The following is a 9,292-nucleotide window of genomic DNA, read 5'->3' as shown; positions in this document are numbered from 1 at the left end:
TTCCCTTGCATTGGGCCAGGCTGCTCCACAGCCTCCTCACCAGCAGCTCTGCCAACTTGGGCATCTGCTAATTGTATCCCACTGGGCCCACAGATAAGCATCACTCCATGGGAATTTGCAGCCAGGACAATTTTTAAAATTATTTTGGGAACTACAGTACTTTGTTCTGTAAAGTGTTTATGCACCTAATATCAGATGTATTCATTTCCCAGCCTGTTGCAAGAGAAATCTGCATGTGAATGAAAGGGAAATAGATATGGACTCTGGTATCCAGATGTACACAAAATTGCAAAAGCTTTGGATCCAGACACTTGGAAGACATTATGTAATTTCTTTGATTTATCTTGTGTTGTTCTAGCTGCAGAAAATAAAACTTCCTAATTTTTGACGTCCAGCTTTTATGAATTCCCAGGAACATTTGCCAGAACATTTCCCACTCAGCTTCTAATTTGGTGGAGCTTATTTGAAATGTGTTGAACATTTTTCCCTTTAAAGAGAAAACAGCCCCTCCAGGAGGATGTGGAAATAAATAGCAAGTGAGGGAGCCAAGCTTGAAAAGGTAAAGATGAAAATACGATTTTTGCACACTATGTATTTGTTTTTTCACTAGAATGAAGACTTCTGCAACAGATCTAAGTGCAGAAGTACAAAAGCAGTTACTATTTTATGTAAACGGTTTTAATGACTGCACTGATTAATTACTCCTTGAATAGAAAGTGTTCCTACCCTGAGGCACATCCACAGTGCAGGCTTGGGTGATCAGAGGAGATGTCCAGTCCTTGTCTGAATGCCTCCATTAATGTATGTCTAGAACTTTTTGGGGAGAAGCACACTGTCCTTCACCTCCTTTGTTCCCATAGCTTTTGTTGTCCATCTTTGTTAAGGTGTTTCTTGAAAAGGGATGAGCTGGAACTAAACTGAGGTTAAGGGTAACCAGAGCCACAAAATTCCCACAGGGAGCAGCACCAGGCTGGCAGGTGTGACACTTTGCTCCTTCACTGCATTTATAGAGAAAATCCCAATGCAAGTTCAAACCCCATGGCCTTGCCAGGTCTCAGTCATCCTGAGAGCTGTGACCTTCAGCTGGAATGAAGCAGGACAGTCCAAACACTGCTCTGTTGGAGTTATTAGTTCAGAGGCAATTTCCACCCTGTTAAGCCCAAAAGACAGGACTTCTCCTGTGTCCATGGGAAAGGAAGTCCTGCTTTAAAGGAAAACAATCAACATGGGACCATAGTGGGAGGGTCCATACAAGCCTATGTTTTGAAGAGACACTCCAGCTGTGCTGCTTTGAAGCAACAGCTGAGAAATACTATTGCTGCAGGTCTTGGGGCCGATGCTCCATGTCTTTCGTGTGCTGAGGGCTCCAGGGATGTACACAGTATTTCAGGTGGGGTCTGACCAGAGCAGAGGGACAGAATCACCTCCCTGGCCCTCCTGGACACACTTCTCATGATGCAGCCTAGGATGCAGTTGGCTCTCTGGGCTGCGAGCACACACAGGCAGCTCATATCAAGCTTCTTATCTACTACCACCCCCAAGTCCTTTTCCTCAGGACAGCTCTCCAGCCATTTCCTATTTCTGCCTGGGGTTGTACAGACCCAGGTGCAGGACCCTGCACTTGGCCTTGTTGAACTTCATAAGGTCAGCATGGGCCCATTTCTCCAGCCTGTCAAGGTCCCTCAGATTGCCTCCTGCAAGAGAGGACAGGATTTACTGTTACCCACCACCCTCTTTTACCCAGCACTTCTGGACAAGGCAACAGGGCCATGGCTCTGCCCTGCCAGAGTTGTGGGTCCTTGTGGAAGCTTCTCCCAGGGAACTGATCGCAGGGGATTCATATTTGAAATGAGTTAATGCCACAGCAGGTGACCTGCTTGTAAAGGATCATAGGACATGTCCCCAGGTTTAGGAAACACTTGTGCTTTCTTGCTTTTCACTCTTCTTCTGACTGTGAGGGTATTAACTCTATACAGATCATCATTACCACAAAAGCAAATTATATCAATGCATTTTTCACAGAATGATGAAATAAACTCCAATGAAATAAACTCACTGTGGTTTAAATAGCTCACAACAATATCAGTTAACCCTGTCAAAGGGCCTCAAAGTTTCTGCAGCACCTGATCAGCTGTGGTTCATCCACAACAGGACATCTTCAGAGCAAGGGTCCAACAATGGTAGAAAACAAGAAGAAAGTCTCAAAAGCAGTGGCTCCTCTGGGCCACAGCAGCCAGAACAACCCTGGGTGAGATACAGAAAGACCCCAAGTTAAACAACTTGGCCAAAATGTGTGGTTTCAAGCACATTTTCCATAGTGCAAACCTAAACCTACTCACTATTCCAGTTATTTGGATTACATTCAAGTGTAGAGATTTTTTCTGATTTAATCTTGATGACAAACAGGCAAAGTCAAGGGGAAAAAAAAAGTAACCAATGTTAAGTTCTTATTTTCACTAGATTTGAACATGTTCTTTATATATTTAGTGAGCAACATTTTATCAGAAAATTTTGCATCTGTTACACTGGGAATGAACAGCAATTAATTTTGTAAATATTTCTACATTTCAGTTTGCAATAACCAGGCATTTTGTAATTACTTGTAAGCTAATAATTTCTGTAAATATTTATTTGTTGAGAGAGTAATTTGGCTATCCATTAAGGAAAAGTTACATTTCTCCATTTGTGCAGCCACTCTTAAAAAGATAATGGTATCATTCTTCAGAGCTGGAATAACCCTCCAGTTAGTAATTCATAGGGTCACCACTGTCCCCACTCCTCTCAGAAACGTGAAAGAAGTAAAAAGCCTAACATTTGGGTTTTGGAGTCATCTGTTCTCATAGCTCCAAGAAAAATGTTAAGAATTTAGAGGTGAGCTGGTGGTGAGCATCCTTAGCTCATTTGGATGGGAGACCCCTGGTCAATGAGCACAATTCTTTTGGAAGTTAAAGAATGTTTGTTTACTCTAAGCTGTCAGCAAAGCTTCACTCCAGCAGCCATGGCAGCCCCGTGGGTGCTTGGCCTTCCCTGAGTGTTTCTGCAGGCATTAGGCAGGTTTCTGCCATGGGAAGTGATTTTTGCAATTCAGGAGGCCCTGCTTCCTATGTCCCCAGTTTATTGCAGATGAATAATTGGGTAGGGTTTCATTATGCTGTCCATGGGGCTCTTGACAAGTGAACATACTCTGAAGTGAAAATGCTAAGAAGTGTCCTGCAGGCTGCATCTCTTGTTTGTTTTGCATTTTTCACTCTCCTGGCACTCTGGGTAGTGGCAGCCCTTGGCAATAACCGAGCCTGTTGCCTGTCACTCTTCTGTCAGCCACCTTGGGGGAGGCAGGAATCAGAGGCAAAGCACAGCTTTCACCACCCAGCATCAGCCTTGCCCTCCTCTGTCTGACAGCAAATCCCCACATCTGCCAGATGGGTTATTATCTGCATCACAAGTGTCTCCATGATTCAGGGGTGCAGGATGCAGGCAGTGCCGCTCCAGAAGACAGAAGTGGGCTGGGGAATGACCCATTAAGCACAGGTCAATGCACTTAGCCTGATTGTCCTTCTTTATATATAATTTTTGACTCATGTTTTTGTATACTTAATTTATCCACGAATAAAGCCACTGACTGAGCTCACTCACCAGACATCCATCCCTACTGCCAGTCAGCTATAAATCCCAGCAGTGACCAATGCTGCAGGCTTTTGAGGAAAAGAAATCAAGTACTTGCATAAATCCTAAACTTAAGGAAGCTTTCCCCTGCCTTACAGCCTTTCAGTTTACTCTTCACCATTACATTCAACTGCCCATCCTATCTTCCCTCACCATTATATCCCCATGAGCCCAACAGGCTCACTGCCACACAGACTTGTTGTGCTTGCCTCATGTTTTCCTCCAAAACCTAATTGAAGATGGGATTATTGAGGAAGCAGCATTGGAAGAGAAAAAAAAAAACCAAAAACAAAAAACCAGTTCCTATTAATTCTATGACTGACAGAAAACAAAATCATGCAGTAAATGCCATCCAACCAATCTCTTCCCAGAGTCTATCACCAAGAACTTGATTCACACCAACACAAGCCTGATAGCCTTCCCGAAGGAAAACATGCTGGGCATTTTCTCATTGCTGAGCAGTTAATGCAGTTTCTCATTGCTGAGCAGTTAATGCAGTTTCTCACTGCTGAACAGTTTAAATACACTAGGCTAGCTGCACAGAAAAGTTTTTTCCAACCAAAACAATAAGTCCAAAAGTTAACCCAACACTGCAAATCCACCCCTAAAACATGTCCCTCAGCACAACATCTACATGTCTTTTAAACCCCTCCAGGGACAGGGACTCCACCACTGCCCTGAGCAGCCTGTTCCAGTGCTCAGTTAGCCTTTGGATGAACAAATTTTCCCAATATCCTACCCAAACATCCCCTGGAGCAGCTTGAAGCCATTTCCTCTTGTTCTATCACTTGTAACTTAGGGCAAGAGATCAACACCCACCTCATTACAACCTCCTTTCAGGTAGATGCAGAGAACAAGGTGGTCTCCCCTCAGCCTCCTTTTCTCTAGACTGAACAACCCCACTTCCCTCAGCCACTCCTCATAAGACTTGTGCTCCAGATCCTTCACCAGCTTCACAGCAGTGGCAGAACTTCCTTAAATCAGGGCTTGGTCCTACAAAAAGGAGCACTTAGACCCTGTCTACTGTCTGTTACAAATCAGGAATTTGATAAAATATTTTTCTCAAAGCCTTTGGCCAGTAAAATTATTGAAGCCATCAAGATTTCAGTCAAGCAGTGCAAGAAGGGCTGATTTCCTAGCTTAATGACCAGAAAAGCCTCTGTGCATTGCTGTTTATTACACACCTCATTTGCCTTGATACAATGTTAATACTAAACCAAAGTTCAAAGCCTGTGAATGACATTTTCCTACACAGGGAAAGCAGATTATGCTCATCTGAGAAGGTTCTATATATCTCTGGCAGGAACAGAGAGTGCCTAGGACAGCATCTGTCCTCCCACATCTGCTCAGGTGTCTTCAACACTTGCATCTCCACCTGAGCAGTATCCAAAGAGGTGGGGAACTCTTGCAGAAAGTCTCAAAAAAAAAAAAAGGGTGGGGTCCGGGGGCACAGAAGAAGAAAACAGAGACAAAAGGATCCCAAGTGCAAGAAACCACACTGAATGGTTTCTACTCAGAGAAACAAAGCAAAACAGGACTCCCCAGCTTAGAAAAAAGCCCCGAGGTAATGTTTCACTGGGGAAATGAGACTTCCTCAGTCTGGACAAAGTGACAAGGGAACACACACCTGCTGATGGCAAAGGGACTGTGGAGAATTTGCTGAAAGAGCCATTTGCAGATAAGTTGCAGGGAGCATTTCTTCACAAACAATTTGATGGAGTCAATGGAATTTATATCACTCCAAAAAAACAACAACTATCAATAGACACAAATAGGAACCACATAATCAGGGGAGGCATCAGCTGGGAGTAAACATACTGAGGCACATGCAGCTTGGTGCCTAGGAAGATGTTAACACACAGATGGACACAACATGAACAGGATTGTTTGTAATAGGGTTGCCTATTTTCTATTCCATTTCCCAAAGCTTTGGTCTCAGACTTGTACTGGTAAATCAGAAATTTTGCCAGGCCTAGGTTTAGCTTTCTGCATATACCAAAAGCACGGAAAACATCACAATCACATTATTTTAACATATGCAACTGACTTCTGCAAACTGATCTGCCTTCTTCATCTCCATCCAGAGGTGATGTTTTCTGTCTTATATTGAAGAGTGGGATATTTCATATATTAATCCTTTCAGAAGGTGAAAAAGATGCAGTATCCTATGTCATCTGGATAACATCTGCATCTCTTGCAGGCTTTCTAAAGCTATAACAGACTCTTGCATTCTTTAACCTTCTTGCTCTCACTTTCCCATTTTTTTGTTTGCTTTTTGCCTCTGTCACAGGGAATTTCTTATCTCTTTAGGTGTGTTCATAAATTGAATATGTCAAGAGCAATGGAATTTCAAGAAACGAAAGGCAAAATAACAAGGTTGCAAAACCGTGTGCTTAATTTCACAGTCCAGTTCCTCAATATGGAAGACAGAAGTGTCTCTCTCCTGCATCCTCCAGCCTCACAGGTCTATCTTGTTCAGCAATTTATACTCATCAACCACTTGACACACAGTTTTACAGATAGAACTTTCAGCCCAGAGCCTATCACAATGCCAACATGACAATGCCAAATTGATTAAAAGTTGTTAATGAACCCTGTCTCACCAATCACCCAGCCCCATTCAGTCTCACTCCAGGTAACAAACATTTAGTAACTGCAGTTGAATACACAGGGATAGTGCCTGCACCTACAAACTTCTGAGGTTTGATTTCCCTTCAAAAGGGCAAAGATTTCACTGCTGAGACTCAGGAATACTTCCTGTTGCAGGAGAATTAGACCCTGTGTTTTCTCAAACCTTTTTACCCTCTCTCAAACACAGCACTGGACCTGCATTTTTACAGCTTGTCTTTGCCCTGAAACTTTTCTAATAGGCTAGATGTTTTTATTTGGGTTTGTTTTATTTTAGTAGAAGCCAGCTCCAGGAGCTTCACACTATAGCTAAGATGCATTTTCATCTTCTTTATAATCATTTTTCCTATAGATAAGCAGTCAAATATCATGGTTGGTAAATATCCCACTGTATTAATGAAGCTTGAGGCAAAAAAGCATTGCTAGAACAAACCACATATTTACAAACAAAATGAGGAAGAAACATTTCCCAGGGCAAATCACACCTGCCACATGAATTGTCTCACAATAAACTGCACTGATACAGCACAATGGTTTGTTATAGCAGTTAAGCAAAAATCAGATGTTGGAAGTAAAACCCTTCACTTCTCTAATAGTCTGGTTCATCTCTGCTGCTGAAAGACCTTAGATGTCACTTAAGCTATAAAACCTGGAGTACCTTCCCTCCTTTGTGAATTTAAAAGCATCCAAAATCTCAGAAGAATGATCAATGACAGAAGATTTTGCCAATTTCATCTCAAAACCAGGATCTCCCAGAATCCTGGCTGCTGGGATCCAGGCCTGGAGTTCATGTTCCTGTCCTGAACTGCCCAAGGAGCATCCTGACTCGGCAGCCCCAGTACTGCTAAGCTCTGCAGCAGTGTTTGGAACACAGCTTTTACACAAGGAACAAAGTATTTGTGTTACCACCTTACTTGATTTTACACCAGATTGACTACATTGGTTTTTCATGGTGTAACACAACAGCTCTTTAAAAGAGCATCACTAAGAAATAAAATATTTCCGAGTACTTTGTAATGAGCTAGGACCAGGTACGTACTCTTGAGCCTTTCAAGTATTAATTCACCTTTTTTCTCTTTTTTAAACTGCTGCAGAATCCAATGAAGATGGTTGAAAATTAATGTCACAGAAAAGTGATTCAACAGTGCCACCGATGCTTTGAACAATCTTCAAAGTCGCCTTGAGGAGGTTAGTGTGTTAATTTATCAGGAACAAAATATTTTTTGCAATATTCAGTGACTTCCACTCTGTGACTCATTCACACCTTTCCTAAGGATAGAGGAAAGGAATGCATGAAAGTCCTGAAACCGATGCTTTGAACAATCTTCAAAGTCGCCTCGAGGAGGTTAGTGTGTTAATTTATCAAGAACAAAATATTTTTTGCAATATTCAGTGACACATTCACACCTCTCCTAAGGATAGAGGAAAGGAATACATGAAAGTCCTGACATGGCAACCATCCTCCAGTACTTACTTCCCTGGTAAACTGGTATTTGGGTTTGTGCTTGCATGTGTGGATGTGATTCCCCTCTCCAAAATAAATCTCTGCCTGTGCATCCTGGCTATATCTTTACATCACATTCTGTTGCCAGCTGTAACTCCTTTTACTGCTGCATTTACATCCAGATTTTTTCTTCAGATTTAAAATTGAAAACGCCACAGAGCTGCAGTAGTTTAGTAAAACAAGGCCCCAAGCTGAGCACAATACATGGACTGCAATTTCATCCCTGAGATTCGGCTGCTCCACTTGAATTGTGCTTTTGTGTTTTATGGCATCAACAGAAACATCTCTCTGAATCGCTGCCTTGTATTAGGTTACAGACAGCACTCAGTATTAGCCAGCTTCTTTGCAAAACAGCATCTCTGAACATGTCCCTCACTGCACTGGGCAATGCTTCTTTTTGCAGAGCTGGAGCCAGTGTGATAGTCCCCAAACTTGCACCTCAGCAGGGGCAGTGCTCATTCAAAACCACAGTCAGGGACGTCGCAGATAACGGTGGCTGTTGCAAGGTGCTGTGGGCTAATGAGGCTGGTTATTTAGGATGAAGCAAACTAGAAGCAGGGGTGATCCTGTTAGCTTATGCTTCGGAAAGACAGTCACGATTCACCCCTTTGTCCTGGATGTTAATCCCGAGCAGTGATTACTCAGGAAAAAGGCTCTGCTAGGATTTCACATGAGACAAGAGTCTCATTCACACTTTGGAAATGTCACCACTCCACAAACCAGCAAGACCCCAAAAGAGAAGCCAGCTTTTGCCAAGTAGATTTCTTGTAAAAGAGGGAAATTTCATATTCTGCTAAGGAAACATATTATCCTTATCTTTCAGCAGTCTTCAGCCCCAAAGTCAGTCCAAGATTTTTGCCTTTGGGCACAAGCCCTCATTCTGCCCTCAGAGACTCTCATATCCCAGTTGATGTAAATACGTTAAATTAGTGAGAAATCACATCTCCCATACCACAGGCATCCTCTGGCAGAAGGGTAACACGTAGATGTGGAGGGCTCCACATTATTAATTAGGGATACCTTCCACATTGTCTGTATTTAATTTGATCTAGACTTCCCAAGCCTGTCAACTCTCCAGAAACCATTACTACCCAAAGCAGCAGGAGGAAGGAAGCACTGCCCCATGCACTGTCCACAGGGGCACTTCACCTGGTGGCAGCAGGACTGAAGCTGATACCACAGAGACCCCAAATTTGAACACTTTCACCACCCCTCCCAAAACCTACAGCTGCAGCTGGGGTGGATCCAGGCAGGATATTTGCCAAGAGGGTAGGATGTTTGGCAAATGGGGTGGGGGAGGGGGATAGTGGGGCGTAGAGGGGGATAGTGGCGTAGAGGGGGATAGGGGCAGAGGGGGATAGTGTAATAGTAGAAAGTAAAGAATACATGATAACATCTAATTAAAAGCTCCTCCAAATGAGACAGGTTTCTCTTTAGGAGATGCTAACAACCTCGTCCTGCTTCTGAATTGTTTGACCCCCCCCCCCCCCTCTTTTT

Source organism: Chaetura pelagica, unplaced genomic scaffold (genome assembly GCF_000747805.2).
Source record: "Chaetura pelagica isolate M959 unplaced genomic scaffold, ChaPel_1.0 scaffold1098, whole genome shotgun sequence".
Classification (NCBI taxonomy): domain Eukaryota; kingdom Metazoa; phylum Chordata; class Aves; order Apodiformes; family Apodidae; genus Chaetura; species Chaetura pelagica.
Note: the sequence above shows the minus strand (reverse complement) of the source record.